This window comes from Odontesthes bonariensis, chromosome 19 (genome assembly GCF_027942865.1).
Source record: "Odontesthes bonariensis isolate fOdoBon6 chromosome 19, fOdoBon6.hap1, whole genome shotgun sequence".
In the NCBI taxonomy this organism is placed as follows: Eukaryota; Metazoa; Chordata; class Actinopteri; order Atheriniformes; family Atherinopsidae; genus Odontesthes; species Odontesthes bonariensis.
This window is the reverse complement of record NC_134524.1, coordinates 33,725,049-33,742,672: the sequence shown is the minus strand read 5'-3', so window position 1 is coordinate 33,742,672 and position 17,624 is coordinate 33,725,049. Positions and strand designations below refer to the sequence as shown.

At 44.0% G+C, this 17,624-nt stretch overlaps 1 protein-coding gene across 1 annotated transcript in view; it reads right to left on the bottom strand.

Moving 5' to 3' along the window:
- The window catches only part of ache (acetylcholinesterase (Yt blood group)), a 75,086-nt gene extending 65,763 nt beyond the window's left edge, over positions 1–9,323 (bottom strand). The window contains exon 1 of the mRNA XM_075451755.1: positions 9,080–9,323. The gene's annotated coding sequence lies outside the window, so the exon portion shown is untranslated. The remainder of the gene's footprint in view (positions 1–9,079) is intronic.
- Positions 9,324–17,624: the final 8,301 nt, after the last annotated feature.

Here is a 17,624-nt window from a genome sequence, read left to right as displayed (position 1 = left end):
TGATTCAGATCGGGGGGGCCGTTCCTCCCAATCACGCCTCTCCAGGTCTCACTGTCATTGCCCACGTGAGCATTGAAGTCCCCCAGCAGGACGAGGGAGTCTCCCGGAGGAGCGCTCTCCACTGCCTCCTCCAGGGACTCCAAAAAGGGTGGGTACTCTGAACTGCTGTTCGGTGCATAAGCACAAACAACAGTCAGGACCCGTCCCCCCACCCTAAGGCGGAGGGAGGCTACCCTCTCGTCTACCGGGGTAAACCCCAATGTACAGGCGCACAGCCGGGGGGCAATAAGTATGCCCACACCTGCTCTACGCCTCTCACCGCGGGCAACTCCAGAGTGGAAGAGAGTCCAACTCCTCTCGAGGAGGCTGGTTCCGGAGCCCAAGCCATGCGTCGAGGTGAGTCCGACTATATCTAGCCGGAACCGCTCAGCCTCGCGCACCAGCTCAGGCTCCTTCCCCAGCAGAGAGGTGACGTTCCACGTCCCAAGAGCCAGCTTCAGTAGCCGAGGATCAGACCGCCAAGGTCTCTGGCTTCGGCTGCCGCCCAGCTCACACTGCACCCGACCCCCATGGCCCCTCCCACGGGTGGTGAGCCCGTCAGAAGGGGAACCCGTGTAATTTCTTCAGGCTGTGCCCGACCGAGCCCCACGGGCACAGACCTGGCCTCCAGGCGCTCGCCGGCGGGCCCCACCCCTGGGCCTGGCTCCAGGGGGAGGCCCCGGTGACCCGCATCCGGGCAAGGGCACACGGTGTCCAACATTGTCCATCATCATAGGGGTTTTATGAGCTGTTCTTTGTCTGGTCCCTCATCTAGGATCTGTTTGCCATGGGTGACCCTGCCATGGGTGACCCTACCAGGGGCTTAAAGCCCCAGACAACATAGCTCCCAGACTCATTGGGGCACGCAAACCCCCCCTCCACGGTAAGATGACAGCTCATGGGGAGGTGGTCATTACTTCACCGCTGTAAACTGTCCACATTGTCCTGTTTATCATTGTAAATAAAACATTTAAATATACCGGTTCTCCGAGTGATTCTGCATGTGGGTCAGAAAACTTAAACGGGATGGTCAGGATTTTGTATATCACGTGATATGAGAAATGTTCAAGCTGTTTGGTGTTAAGCAGGAGTTTGGTTGTGTGTATCATCCACAATCACAGGTGTCAGTTGAGCATGCTAATGGTGTGCCGATACTAAAATAGCCAAGATCATTACAGACAGCAAGGGCCAACTGAACTGGGTCGATTCATTACTGTTGGCAGTTATGGCTATGCATTCACAAACTACAGACTAACACATCTAACCCCTCACGAAATAATCACCAGCCAACCTATGCCACTTCCACAGTATTGGCCGTATTGAAAGCTTCATGCTTGAGCAATTACAGAAAGAACTGGGTTATAATTTGCATGGTTTAACTAAATCCTTCCCTGTGTGTGTACTGATCAGTATTTACCCACCCTCTGATTTAGAAAGGAAGAACAAAAAACATGAAAATCTTCAATTATTAATATATACATACTGCATGAAGCTCTTAATGACCGAGCTCCATCATATCTTAAAGATCTCATTGCAAGATATTTTCCTAACAGAGCACTTCGTTCCCAAACTGCAGGTTTACTTGAGGTTCCGAGACGTTCTAAAAGTAGAATGGGAGGCAGAGCCTTCAGTTATCAGGCCCCTCTCTGTGGAACCAGCTGCCAGTTTGGGAGGCAGAGCCTTCAGTTATCAGACCCCTCTCTGTGGAACCAGCTGCCAGTTTGAGAGGCAGAGCCTTCAGTTATCAGGCCCCTCTCTGTGGAACCAGCTGCCAGTTTGAGAGGCAGAGCCTTCAGTTATCAGGCCCCTCTCTGTGGAACCTTTTTGATAAAGCTTATAGTTAGGGATGGCTCAGGTTATCCTGACATGAGATGACATTTGTTTAAATTTGGGGCTATATAAATAAACTGAATTGAATTAATAACAAAGCAAGTGTTACACTCAATTTACATACATACTTAGAATATATTGACCATTGGGTGACACTGCTGGTACATGTAACTTGACTTATTTTTTGTTTTTGATTGAGTAGATCACCTGCTTTTTTGCAAGGCAAGGCAAGGCAAGTGTATTTGTATAGCACAATTCAACTACAAGGCGATTCAAAGTGCTTTGCAGAGACATTAAAACAGTAGTAATAAAAAGCATGATTTAAATTTTAAACAAAAAAGAAAGAAATAAGAACAATAGATAAAATCAGTAGTTAAGTTTTGAGCTTTATTCAAATGCAGCTGAAAATAGGTGTGTCTTCAACCTGGACTTAAATACACTGAGTGTTTCAGCTAATTGCAGTATGAGACCACTCTCTCTCTCTCTTTTCCTGTCCCCTCTCTCTGTTCTCTCTATCTCTGTCCCCTCTCAGCCTGCAGCCACCCAGAGGCTGCTCTACACCGTTGGTCTGCCATGGACAGACAAAGCCTGTCTCTTGCTGAGGAAAGCTGGACAACTTGGCTATGACAAACATTTGTTCCTGGTCCAGCCTCAGGCTGTGGATTTAACTAGATTGACATCATTCAGGTCGGTGCTCAAGGCCTGGCAGATTTAAACTTCAGGGCGTTTGCTGAAAACCGGACTCCATCTGACCAATGGGATGATGAATGTGAGTACGCTTTTCCCTCCCTGGCTGTGTGTCCAGCTGTGGGACAATGGCAGCCAAAGGAGAACGACCTGGTGAGTCTGAGGACCCCAGAGTCCACAGACTTTGAGACTGGGGAAAAAAGACATCTACTTCCTCTGCGTTAAGGTCTTATACGCTCGCTGGCAGGGGTGAAGGTGTCGAGGTGGACTGAGGTCTTTGGCGTGAGATCCTCCCCAAAGGGCTGTTGGCGGTCCTGTAAAAAACCTCTTGTCAACAAACGGACAGGAAACTTCCAGAGGAGGATTGTACACGGGGTCATAGCTAGGGCCGGACCGATATGGTTTTTACCAATACCGATAATTATGGAAATGGGAGTCCGATAACCGATATGTGCAACCGATAAATAGAAACATTATTCACGATAAATTAAAAATAGCACACACTGACACAAACTTTCATATCCATTAAGTCTTTGATGAGAAATTTGTGCAATGAGCATGTTAACTCCCATTGGAACACGAAGATTTAGGGAATGTGGGATTGGTTAAAGGGGAAGTTCATTTTTTTTTTTTTTTTAAACCTGGCATTAAATACGTTCATCTACTCACCGATAACAGTTTGGTGAAAGTTTGGAAGATATTTAGATCACTGGAGATCGGCGTATACCCATATAATGGGAGAGAACAGGTAATTGATAATACAGCCTCTGAATAAGGCATTATCTGTCTTTATTTCACCAATAAAGTGTTTCCCGCAGCGCATTATAGTCAAGGCGGCCGCCTTAGCAAACTCGCACTGCCGCCTTGCCAACGTTCCCCCCCCCAAAAAAAAAACTTTTTTTTTTTTTTATTGATTTATTTTTTTTAAACCGAACTAATAATGCTTTGCCAGGCTCAGACATTAAAAGACAGCATTGATAACATTGAATTGCGACACCTACTGGTTGTTGTGTTACAGCTCTTAAACAGCTTTGTTATTGCTCTAACAGCCCCCCCTCCCCCCCCGGCCAACGACTCACCACCTTGACTAAGCAATTTCCTGCGGGAAACACTGCAATACTTTTCACCAATACTCATTCACTCCGGTAAGGACGTCCATCGTACTCAAAGTCGTTTTCCACGTCGTCAAAATCTGATAAATATCCTGCCATGTTGCACAAAACTAGCAGTAGCAAACTCCGTGTGAAGTTAGCCGACCGTCACAGAGCACGGAGTGAATGAGCTGTGCTGCAGCGGATATGATGCAGCTCGGTCATTAAGAGCTTTATATGTGAGGCGAAGAATCTTAAATTCTATTCTGAATTTAACAGGGAGCCAATGAAGAGAAGCTAAAACTGGAGAAATATGATCTCTCCTGTTAGTTCTCATCAGAACTCTGGCTGCAGCATTTTGGATCAGCTGGAGGCTTTTCAGAGAATATGTGGGACAGCCCAATAATAAAGAATTACAGTAGTCCAATCCTGAAGTAACAAATGCATGAATTAGTTTTTCTGCATCACTCTGAGACAAGATGTTCCTGATTTTAACAATATTACGAAGATGAAAGAAGGCAGTCCTAGAAACCTGTTTTATATGCGAGTCAAATGATAAGTTCTGGTCAAAAATAACTCCAAGGGTCCTCACTGTAGAACTAGAAGCCAAGGAAATACCATCTAGAGTAACTATATAGCTAGACAATTTCTCCCTGAAGCGCTCAGGTCCAAAGATAACGACTTCAGTTTTGTCTGAATTTAGAAGCAGACAGTTCTGAGTCATCCAGGTCTTTATGTCTTTAAGACATGCTTGTAGTCTGACCAACCTATTGGTTTCATCTGGTTTTATAGATAAGTACAGCTGAGTATCATCAGCATAGCAATGGAAATTTATGCCATGCTGTCTAATAATGTTACCTAATGGAAGCATGTATAAAGTGAAAAGAATCGGTCCAAGCACAGAACCCTGAGGAACTCCATGACTTACTCTGGTGTGTGAGGAAGATTCTTCATTTACAAGAACAAACTGAAATCTATCAGATAAATATGACTTAAACCAGCCTAATGAAGTTCCTTTAATCCCAATAACATGTTCAAGTCTCTGTAATAAGTTACTGTGATCGACCGTATCAAATGCAGCACTGAGATCCAACAGGACAAGCACAGACACAAGTCCGCTATCAGAGGCTAAGAGGAGATCATTGGGAACTTTCAGCAGTGCAGTTTCTGTGCTATGATGCACTCTGAATCCTGACTGAAACTCTTCAAACAGATTATTCCTGTGGAAATGATCACAAAGCTGAGCTACAACAAGGATGTTGAAAACGTAGGAAGTGAAGGCAAAAGTGGTGCCAGTGGTGAATGTCACTGGCTCTGCTCCATAACGGGTAAATGTGGTAAGACTGCTGGCTTGTACAGTTTCTCTACTTCTCATTGTGGTGGAACCAAATCACATTAAATAAATAAATTGGAAGAAAAAACATGTAATTATTTGGGTTGTCACAACTGTCACAATGTAGCTTTTTCTGGTCATTGGCAGCTGCTGCAACCTTCACCACGCCGCAACTCGTAGAGAAACCTGGTGCGCAAAGTGCTATATGGAATTACTTCGGCTTTCAAACAATGAGCACGGTGAAGCCATCAACAACAAAGCACCACTGTGCACTGTGTCTGACCAAGGGTGGAAACACTTCCAACTTAGCAAAACACCTGAAGGACGAGCACCCAGACCTGCATAAGGAGTTCAGAGAACGACAGGTAATAACTGATATACACATGAGAAAAAGCCACATTCAGTGCTAAAAGTGAGCAACACCAGCCCCCTTCACTCTCCACAGAAAGAGCTCTGGCAAAAAATTAAAGCTGCATTGCATTTAACTACCACTTTCTCTGGTTTAAATAGGCCATTTATATCGTTTTATTTTATATTTGATTTATCTTAAAATTGCCTGTGCATTAGAAAAGCCCGTCTTTGTGGTAGTTTATTTTATTTACTGATGCTTATAGTTATAGTTCTAAGATTTTCTATTAAAATAAAGTCAATAATGACATTTTTTGTGTTCTTTTATTTGGAAAAGTATTGAAAAATATCCAAAAGTATCGAAATACATGCTGGTACTGGTATTGATACCAAAATGTTGGTATCGTGACATCACTATTCAAAAGTTGACATAACTTTAGTTTTGGTTTACTTCACTACCAGGCAATGTATCATTTGAATTTATCTGGGCTTATCTGCGCTTAAGATAACATTTTACACTTAAAGACTAAATGTACCGTAGATGCACATTTAGAGCAATCATTTCAATAGGAGATGTCTTAATCATCTATTGAGTATTGATTATGTTCAACAATCTCTAAATGGATATGTCCTCCATTTGCCACAATAACTGCTCCGTGTTTGATTGGCAGCGACCTGAAAAAGAAAGAAATACCAATAACTTCATTAGATTATTTGACCTCTATTCAGTTACTGAATGAAAATATGTTCTCTGTGCAGAGTACATCTCTGGGTGCAATAAATGTGCAATAGCCTAAATTCAATGTAAATTCATAAGTGGAGCGCTCACTTTCCCCTTTTTTCGTGTGTCCAAACCACTGTTTCAAAGTTCTGACAGGGCCTACACGATCTAATGGCATGGGGGGCAACTGTATGTGGATTTAAATATTTTACTAGGGTTTGATGTCATACTGAACATTAATTAATCATCTAATTGTGGTGTTTCAGAGGCCTCCCTGTTTTCTAAAAGTAGTTTTAGCATAAAAAGCTGTCTGCTTCACATTCTGTGGCTGATGCTACACGAGCTCCATGCCACAGCTTCCCATCTTATCTTCCAGTAGAAGTCTGCACCATATTCTGCCTCAGCTTCCATCACTTATCACACAGAGAAAGACATTCTGTTCGTCACTTTGTCTTTCTTTCACCGTTAACTCGCCTTTACCAAGGACATTATGTAACAAAAGCTTCACTTCCAGCGACACACGAGATGCAGCAGCACATTGCTGCTTTCTGCTAGATTTGTTCACAGCAGGACAAAATAAAGAACCACACCAGCTTTAGTCCTCCATCTTCTAAAATTGTCAGAGTAGCAAAGTGGCATAGCACACAAACCCCACTGTGGGACAGACATAAGTCAAAATGTACTCACAGATATTATCCCAAACTGCATGCACATGCAAATGAACAAGCGAATCCAATAAAAGCTGCAGCATTGATTACTCATCATTCAACAGAGAACACAGGTAAGCACTGCAGGCTGCCAAAAGTGCATTAACTGGTATTACTTAGAGATGCAATAAATTAAGGGCACAGTGAGCCCAGGCTGCCAAGAAAAGGACCAAATGATTGCTTTGTGTTGAACAATTCAAGAAGCACACAGGTTACATCATCCTCGTTTTCTTCAACTCATCAGGCCATCTGACTGACAGCTAAACATTTTGCCAGGGACAGGTACTACCTCCAGTAGGGTTCCTTAGGCAAGACCCCCGTTACCCCACCTGGCTGTAAGGCGCTTTGGATAAAAGCGTCTGCCAAATGCAGAAACATAAAACATTCCGATAAGTAGTGTAGGAGGGATAGAACAGAATATGCAACCTGAGAAAGCCCAGCTTCGCAGCTTGGGACTGCCATCACAACATGGAGTATCTATGTCCATGTGAAAGTCTGGTCCTGTCAGTGTTGCCAGGGTTCATACATCAGGTAATTACAGGGATATGCAGATTATCCAGCCAATCACAGCACTGTGAAGCAGTGTCCCCGCACAAGCTCCATTTAGTGAGGCAGAATATTCCTGAGACACTGCGTCAGCTCCCAGCGTGCACGTCTCCACCCTCTGCAACCCAAACATCTGCACATGGAGTACCAGCAGAGTGAACGTGTGCACGAAACAAGACACCATCACCACAGAGACCACGTGTCTCACCACATGTCTCACCACACGTCTCACCACCACACGTCTCACCACCACAGAGACCACGTGTCTCACCACCACATGTCTCACCACATGTCTCACCACAGAGACCACGTGTCTCACCACATGTCTCACCACACGTCTCACCACCACACGTCTCACCACCACAGAGACCACATGTCTCACCACCACATGTCTCACCACACGTCTCACCACCACACATCTCACCACCACAGAGACCACATGTCTCACCACATGTCTCACCACCACACGTCTCACCACATGTCTCACCACATGTCTCACCACAGAGACCACGTGTCTCATCACATGTCTCACCACCACACGTCTCACCACCACACGTCTCACCACATGTCTCACCACATGTCTCACCACAGAGACCACGTGTCTCATCACATGTCTCACCACCACACGTCTCCCCACCACATAGACCACATGTCTCACCACCACATGTCTCACCACACATCTCACCACCACAGAGACCACATGTCTCACCACCACATGTCTCACCACACATCTCACCACCACAGAGACCACATGTCTCACCACATGTCTCACCACCACACGTCTCACCACCACACGTCTCACCACCACACGTCTCACCACATGTCTCACCACATGTCTCACCACAGAGACCACGTGTCTCACCACATGTCTCACCACCACAGAGACCACATGTCTCACCACCACACGTCTCACCACATGTCTCACCACAGAGACCACGTGTCTCATCACGTCTCACCACCACATGTCTCACCACATGTCTCACCACAGAGACCACGTGTCTCATCACATGTCTCACCACCACACGTCTCACCACCACATGTCTCACCACCACAGAGACCACATGTCTCACCACCACATGTCTCACCACCAGCGACCACATGTCTCACCACCACATGTCTCACCACCAGAGACCACATGTCTCACCACCACATGTCTCACCACCACATGTCTCACCACCACATGTCTCACCACCAGCGACCACATGTCTCACCACCAGCGACCACATGTCTCACCACCAGCGACCACATGTCTCACCACCACATGTCTCACCACCACATGTCTCACCACCACATGTCTCACCACCACATGTCTCACCACCACAGCCCAGCAACTTCAGCTGACTTCATCATCACTTTCAGTGACAGTTGAATCAATGCAGCGGACATATTGTGCTCTGTGTTCCTGTCCATTCTGCAGACTCGCTGCTGCTGTGACTGTGTGCAGCAGGAGGGAAATCCGATGGTACCCAGCCATGTTCCAGGAGCTGTGCACTGGTGCTGATCAGAATATGAAATGGAGAACAGGCTGGCAGCCCGCACCTGTTAGACAGGCTGCAGCAGCGCCGCCAGCCCCGCTATTCTTTAATCAAGTAACCATGGCTACCATTGATGTGATAAGATCAAAAGATAGCAATCTACCGTGCAGGTGCGGACATAGTTTTGTAGCTATAGCGGGATGAAAGCACAAACAGAGCGACTACATCGGCGATGTGTTGCGATGATGTCATTTAAAACAAACTATCAAACCCAAGGGAATGAGAAGAAAGCGGCGCCTTACCCGGTTCCTCTCACTGCCCCGGCTATGTCTCCTTTCCTCTGCTTAGCCCCTCTGTCTCTCTGGCGAATTGTGGGGGAACTGAAACGTCTCCGGTGGGTTGTCAGAGACCAAGTGTCGCTAATGCCCCCTCACAACAGCAGCCACCCACAAGACCCAACCGCACAAGTATGACGACAGGGGGAGACTGCCGCTGCGAATAAATACTGCCAGTAAACACCACCAGGAGCGTTTCTATCGCGAGAGCACCTGCGATTCCCGGTGCCAAATCACGCTCAAAAGCAGAGTGTTAAATCACTGAAGCTCTGTGGGAGCCAGCAGACTGCACGGTGAATAACCAGTGTTATCATTCAGGGGCGTGGCTACGGGGGGGCTGGGGGGGGGGGGGGGGGGGGGGGGGGGGGGGGTACTGCCCCCCCAGGAAAAAGTCCTGCCCCCCTGAGAAATGCCCTGTCCATCCAAAGAAAACTGGCCAGAAAAAAGGCCACGATTTATTATCTCTGTTTGTGTCTTGTATTGATAGAATAAATGCAGGTGGTGATTTAAAAAAAGCATATATCTGCAAAGTTTATAGCTTTATTTATTTTTTTTTATCGTGATTCCCCCCCCCCCCTGTATATAATGCTGTATATAATGATCTGAAATGTAGACTTAATGAAGGTAATAAAAAGCTGGAGTTGGCTGGATGTCTTGCCCCAAGTATCTACTTGAATTTAAACCCTCAATGGAGAATGTGGAGCATGTTAAACAAAAGCCATTGCATCCTAAAGTCCTCTCAGCTTTATTTCTTCTCTTTAGCAGTTACTTGGTGAACACATTTCTTGTGACCCTGATGGCGTTGTAATGGTGCGTTTGCATGCATCATACAAGTTCTACATTTCTTTACAAAAAAAAAAAAATATATATATATATATATATATATATATATATATATATATATATATTATATTTTCATTACCGAATTGAATTATTATTATTATTATTATTATTATTATTATTATTATTATGCTTGAAGTTGTAGTAGTGGTTTTCCACCGATTTTTTTTCAGGTATTGTTTTCTGCTCCCCCAGATGAGCTAACTGCCCACCCACACATGCCATTCTGGTCACACCTCTGTTATCATTTAGGTCAAACTCTTGAACCCTCTGTACGACATGGCTGAGGGTTTCACACGATAAGGGTCACAGTATTTAACACGTAAAATGACAATAACAAGAAAATGAAACGTAAGACATTTGAATTAAAACAAAAAAATGATTGCAAAATTTTTTAAATACATAAAATAATATTTTGTAGTGCAATAATATCAGAATAAAGTGTTGAGTGCTCTTGAGACTTAAAAAAAAAAAAGTGTTATCTGTAAATGACCAATTTAAGAAACAGGAATACGGTATTCGGATAGCCTGCAGCTAAAACCTTTTTTCAGTCTCTCAGTTTTGGCAAAGCGGCTGCTGTAGCACCTGCCTTACCTCAGCAGTTCCATTGTTTGGATGTGACGTGTCCTTGATGAGGATTTGGGCTCACAGCCTCACTCTCCTGGTATAAATGTCATGTAGGGAAGGGAGAGGTGCTCTTATGGTGCGTTCAGCTGAGCATACCACTCTTTGCAGGACAGTGTGGTCACAGGTAGTACTGTTTCCATACCAGGAGGTGATGCTGCCAGATAAGACACTTTCCACAGCAGAGGAATAAAAGGTCCTTAGGATGGTGGTTGAGACCTTAAATTGATAGAGCTCTTAAAGGGCTAGTCGTGGCTGTAGATGTTGTAGAGCAGTGGTTCCCAAACTTTCCACAGCCACGTACCCCTTCAGACATCTGACCTCCACCCATGTACCCCCTACTCTTGCACACACATTCTGTAAGCCCCCCCACCACCATCATCACCACACACACAGCATATAACACATCAGAAATCGCTTAAATTATTATTTTATTCTTCACCAAATAGGTCAATTTCTACCAGCATTTTCAGTGAGCAACACCAGTTCACTTTTGAAAAAATGAATCTACCAAACATTTCTACATTTCTAGAACATATTCAGTTGTAAATCTGTCTATAAGTCTGCAATATTGGGCTGAATTTCAGAAAGTCTTAGTCTTAAATCATCCTCCACACAAAGTATCGCTCTCCATTTTGTTTTCATAATTGTTAGGGCTGAGAATCCACTCTCACACAAGTACGTGATGGCACATTTTCGCCTTTTTGACAAGGTTGTTAGCTTGACCAGCCACAAGTGCAACGCAAGGTGAAGAATAACGTGGGTTGTTGGCACTGGAAAGTGCACCTTTGACTGTGGACTGATGTCCCTCTGGAAGGGCAATTTATCCTTTTTAGCCATTTATCCATTTTCGGCGGTTAGCCTCGGGGCTAGCCTTTCGGTAGTGCAATTTATTCACTGACCACTAGAGGATAGCCTATCTATGCATGGCAGTATCTTGTGTTTTTGCCACTGTAAACAGGTACTCCAGTATATGCCAGTTTAAAAATGTAATCAGGCTCTTTGCAAACCATGTTTTTATGCATTTTTTCGTGTACCCCCTACGTCACATTGCGTACCCCTGGGGGTACGCATACCACAGTTTGGGAACCACTGTTGTAGAGGATAGGACTCAAGACACAGTCTTGTGGGGCCGCTGTGCGAAGGTAACAAAAAGGGTTGAAGCTGTTTTCACCATCTGTACCAACTAGGTTCAGTTGGTGAGAATGTTTAGGATCCAGTTGCACAGTGTGGTGTTAAGTTCAAATGTCCATACCTTCACGGACAGGGTGAGGGGGGCAATGGTTTTAAATGCTTAGCTGTAATCAATGAACAGCATAGTTCACAGCATCACATAGTTCCCCTCCCCCCTTCCAGGTGGGTCAAAGTGGTGTGTAGGAGGTTGGAGATGGCATTGTCACAGCTCATATTGGCTCTATAGGCAAATTGGAGTCGATTGTGCCAGGCAGGAATGAACTGAATAAATCTTTCACAGGTTTCTCAAAACATTGACATCTAGTGGGAGAAAGACACTGTGGGCTATTGTTTTTGGACACAGATAGATAGAGATAGAGAATCTGAACTTGTCATAGTGGGGACGGACACACGCACATATGTATCTCACAAAAGTGAGTACACCCCTCACATTTTTGTAATTATTGTATTATCTATAGAATATTTATATATACAGTATAACACTGAAGATATGACACTTTGATACAATGTAAAGTAGTCAGTGTACAGCTTGTATCACAGTATAAATTTGCTGTCCCCCAAAAATAACTAAACACACGGCCATTAATGTCTAAACCGTTAGCAACAAAAGTGAGTACACCCCTAAGTGAAAATGTCCAAATTGTGCCCAACTTGCCATTTTCCCTCCCTGGTGTCATATGACTCGTTAGTGTTACAAGGTCTCGGATGTGAATGGGGGGCAGGTGTGTTAAATTTGGTGTTATCGCTCTCACACTCTCTCATACTGGTCACTGGAAGTTTAACATGGCATCTCATGGCGAAGAACCCTCTGAGGATCTGAAAAAAAGAATTGTTGCCGGCCAAGACAATACAGCAGTTTAACAGGACAGGTGCCACTCAGAACAGGCCTAGTGTAGCGTTATTGGGCATTTCTATAAGCATCAAATAAAAGGATTTATAAGACGTTCTCACTGTCTCAAATAAACCTTAAACCTCGAATTTAGGGCACCACCTCGCTGACATTTTAACTTGCTTTAAGTTACAGTCCAGGGAGGACGACTGTTAAAATCTTACGATCCTGGTATGTTAAATTAATAATCAATTTAATAATCAATTAATAATCAATTAATAATCAGTCTCATATCTCGCTACTTTCGTGAAAGTTCTCGTTTGGTTGGACAGACATTACGTAAAGGAAGCATACGACACAATCTGTGATTATAACATATATATATAGATATATGAACTGTTTATTACAATGATATGATCTTAGACATGAACCTTTAAACAAACAGGAGATGCATTGAATATGGGTGATTATATAAAACACTTAGTGAATGGAAAATAAAATATGGGGAATGGGGAGATACTGGATGTTTTCAAATAGGTTGGCTGACTATTTGACGCTAAATACTGACATTTCGGATTAATTTATCATTCTGTGAAAGCCTCGAGACATCCATCAAACCCACTTTAAGGTGAAAACGGGTCGGTCTTACTGTGCTGAAGTTCTGCTTAGTCAGCTCGGAACATGGCAGCGGCCACGCGGGGTCCGAGGGGATTTCTCTTCCGCTCTCTGGGCCTTCCTGGTTGTGGTGGCTGACTTTAGCGGACTTCTCAGTTGCTTCTTTTCACCGGGAAACGGGAACGATGGTGCCGAGGGCTGTGGTTAGATGATCGAATCCTCCGAGTGTCAGTTGGTCCGTTGCTTCTCTGATGAAGTGAACTTAAGTTCACAGAAGATTAATAAAAGGTTGCTTGAGTTGGCTTTCTGGGTAGGAAAACTTCATTCTGTTCTTATCTTTGTTCGGGTCTTTCTTTCTCGTCTCCGGGGTCTCACTGGGTTCTGGAGGGCTTCCTCCGGTCGTCCTCTGCATCGCTCATCCTCACGTCCTTCCGCTCTCTCCTGAGATTATGGGAAAACTCCCAAACTCTGGTGAGCTCTTCTCTCCTTCTCAAATCATCTCCAAATCTCTCTGAGCAACTGTGTTCTCTGTTCTGTTCTGAAACTCTGGGTTGAAACTCTTCTGGAACAAGAGAGTGTGTTTTCGCGGGCGGGGCATGACGTAAGCTTACACTACTCTTTCAGCCAATGATATGCCTGAACTGTGGTGAATGTCTGCCTGGGTGTCTGTGTAAGATGATCTGTTTTTACGTGGGGATTTCTGGATGAGACAAAGAAACTCTTATTTCTCCATTACTCTGTCTCATAGAACATTTGTCTCGGTGATTCTGAAAACACCACATCTTGTTAAGATATGCAGGTTAAAGAAATAACATAGACTTGCAATATAAAGACATCAAATAACACACAACATAATAGAGACGATTTTGAGTTTCAAAATTCAGATGGATATCTATGAAATCATGACATATGAATAGCGAACCACACAATGTTGATTTTCTGTGTTAACAATGGGGATAGCAAACAAATACCAAATAGATACCGAAGGGACATCGTTAGAAGTTAATAGTTGCATATATCTTGTCCATTTTACTGAGTCCTCGGGGATTTAAATGTTCAACTAATCAACACTGCAGACCACTAGGGGGCAATGTGGTTCCATCAGGCAGGTTGGGCATTTTCCACCAAGATCAGTTCTTTGTCAATATTTAAGCCAGAATCGGACAAATTGTCTCTATATGCGTCTTGTGATCAAGCTGGAAACCTGAAAGAAATTGTATACGGTTATCAAACACATTTAATATAGTTTTAAGGTTCGACTAAAAGTGAGTCTTAGTGAAGTCTTCTCAGTTCGTGTGTAGCTATCTGGTCGGTTCTCTGGGTGAAAAAGGGTGTTAAAGTGTCAACTTCGATTTATGGTGAAGATAAGATAGTAAGTCTCCCACTTCTCCAACAGAAAGATTCTTTGTTCATTCGAGTTTTCCAATTTTTATGGCAAGTGTCTGTTGCTTATTTTTCACTCCCAAAAGCTCTTAAGGTTGTTGTAAATTAGGCAGTTTTCTGTTCTCTGGATCTGGTTTTTATCCACATACGTAAACATTCCCCCCATAGGAATGTTGGGGTATCTTCAGAGACTGAAGGCCTCTTAATCCACACGGCACTGTGACTGCTACACTAGCCATGGTCAACCAAAGACGTTGAGTGCACGTGCTCAGCGACACATCCAGAAGTTGTCTTTTGAAAATAGACGTATGAGCAGTGGTGGCTGGTAAGATATTTTTTAGGTGGGGTTGTGCCACATCCAATGATTGTCAAACGGGCCAGAGCCCCGAGAGCTAGAGCCCCGAGAGCTAGAGCCCCGAGAGCTAGAGCCCCGAGAGCTAGAGCCCCGAGAGCTAGAGCTCCAAGAGCTAGAGCCCCGAGAGCTAGAGCCCCGAGAGCTAGAGCTCCAAGAGCTAGAGCCCCGAGAGCTAGAGCCCCGAGAGCTAGAGCCCAGAGAGCTAGAGCCCAGAGAGCTAGAGCCCAGAGAGCTAGAGCCCAGAGAGCTAGAGCCCACAGAACCCACAGAACCACAGCCCAAAGACCCACAGCTCCGAGCCCTTCCCTCCCACCCACATTTTGGGATGTCTGGGATACATCCCTTGAAGGGGGGGCTCTGCCGTCGCCGGATGTCTGGCCGCCCGCCAGACCGCCTCCGGCTTCGAGCCCCTCCCCTCCACCCACAGGTTTTTGGTTATTTGGGATCCATCCCTTGAGGAGGGGTCTCTGTCACGACCTTGGGGTTTTTTGCCTTGTTTTTAGTTCTTAGTTTTGTGTTTTATCATGTTTTAGTTTATCTCATGCCTTGGTGTTTAGTTCCTGTTTAGTCCTTAGTTTTCCCATGCTTTAGTTTTCGGTCATGTCTTTAGTTTTCTAGCTCATGTTTAGTTTTAGTTTTCCCTCATGCCTTAGTTTTCTAGTCATGGGGGGTATTCCACGAAGCTGGCTTAACGGAAAGCCTGGCTTTTCTCGCTACTTCTGGCTAATCTTAGAGAGAGTTCCGTTCCACGAACGTGGCTTATTTGAATGCCCGCTGAGTAACTATGGTAACTGATGCCGCTGAACTAGCCTGCTCCTGGGCAGGCTAAAGTTGAAGCTTAGCTTAGCTGCATCTCAAAGAATGTCCGACCGGCTGAAGCAGACTCCCGAAAGAAATGTTCACCTAGAATTCTGCGCTCCCGCAACGTTGTATAAAAAACTAAACAAAAACTGTGGTTATCATATCACCACTTTCACTGTCTCGAAAAATCAATCAGGCGGTGCCAGTGCAACTAAAGAAACGCAACTATACACACATATTGAACATGAAATTAAATGAGAGAGAAGATGGTATTCATTAAAACTAATCAACCTAACAAACATCCGATCTACACCCACGTAGGACCAGACTCAGAAAAATGGGGCACAGGTAATAATGTTAATGATACAAATTATTGAAAGCTCCTTTCAAAACAGTCAAGGACACTGTACAAACAAGATATTATATAAAACGCAGGAATTAAAACATCTTACCTTATTAAAAATACACAGAACGGAGCAAACAATGGAGATAAGCACACTTGAACGGATAGGTTTTGAGTCAACAGAGGGAGAGTGTCAGTATTGCAAATGTGTGGGGGGGGCATTGATTCTAGGATGTTCCGAGCATCCTCACTGGCACAGAGGTTTGCACAAGGTGTGAGAATTTTACTTACCCGAAGGAGTGTACCTTTGAAGTAAGGTGTAGCATAGGCATAATTTTGGTAATCTAATGAGAGGTCAGGTGTAGAGGTCATCTTAAGGAATTTAAAGTGCTCGTCATACTTTATTATAGATAGCCATAAAAGGCACATATTGCATCAAATTGCCTAAAGTCTTAACACATGTATATCCATCCAACATTTCTCTTATTCTGCAGGAGAGTTCAATGGTGTCCTGCTTGGGTACAGAGGCTATGCATGCTGGCCGTACCTCCTCACGCCATATCCTGATCCAGGAACAAGGGCATGCACATGCACATGCTAAAACAAGGGCACGGATAGAAATGACCTTTGGCCAAATTAAATACAGGTTCATTGCTTAAAGTTCTCAGGCACCATGGCTGACTTCTGACAGAGCCATCTTAAATTTGATAGTATACTTCATATTTTATACATTTTGTCTTGTGGACAACTTTTCAGGCTCAAGTCTTTTCTTCCTTGAGTCCCTGCAGGTTATAGTGCCTGAAAGGACTCAGTTTCTCCTGACACAGTGAGGGACCTATACAGGGACACATATTTCCATTAATCCTTATTGTTGTGACCTTTGAGTTAGAACTTCTTTTCATAATTTAGCATTGACACAGTAGCAGTTTAAGTCAGAGCAAGTGTAAGAAGGCTAAATGGACAGAGATGATTTATAACTTTCCACACGTTAGGTCATGGCACCCCACTGTGAATATAAATCTAAAAAACACATTTCTAACACTTTGCATGAACCATACAATAATGACAAGTTTGAGTTCAAGTTGTGTTGAATTGTTTAATTATTATTACATGTTTCTCAAGCTGTGGAGAGAAAACAGAATTAAATACAGTTCACACTACGAAATTCTCCTTTATCTGAATTTATAGTGACATCCCTCTCCAGTTTCATAATCTCTAGCTTGATCTTTTTTATTTTCAGTTTCTTGTATTCCATATCTAGTTTGGTGCTCTCTTTATTGGACAAACACATTTCTTCAAAGGCTACTTACCACTCTGAAACATGTTCCTGTACTTTACTTTCACCTGCTGCCAGGTACGCTTTTGGCTGTTAAGATAGCTCCTGTTGAGATGTAACAGTGAAAAAATAATATGTGGGTCTCACACTCACGATAATATAGTCACAAAGTATGATGATGCGTGTCGATTATTGGGTTATTAATAAACTAAGCAGGGCCAGTATATTTGTGCTGTACATCTCATACAGAGA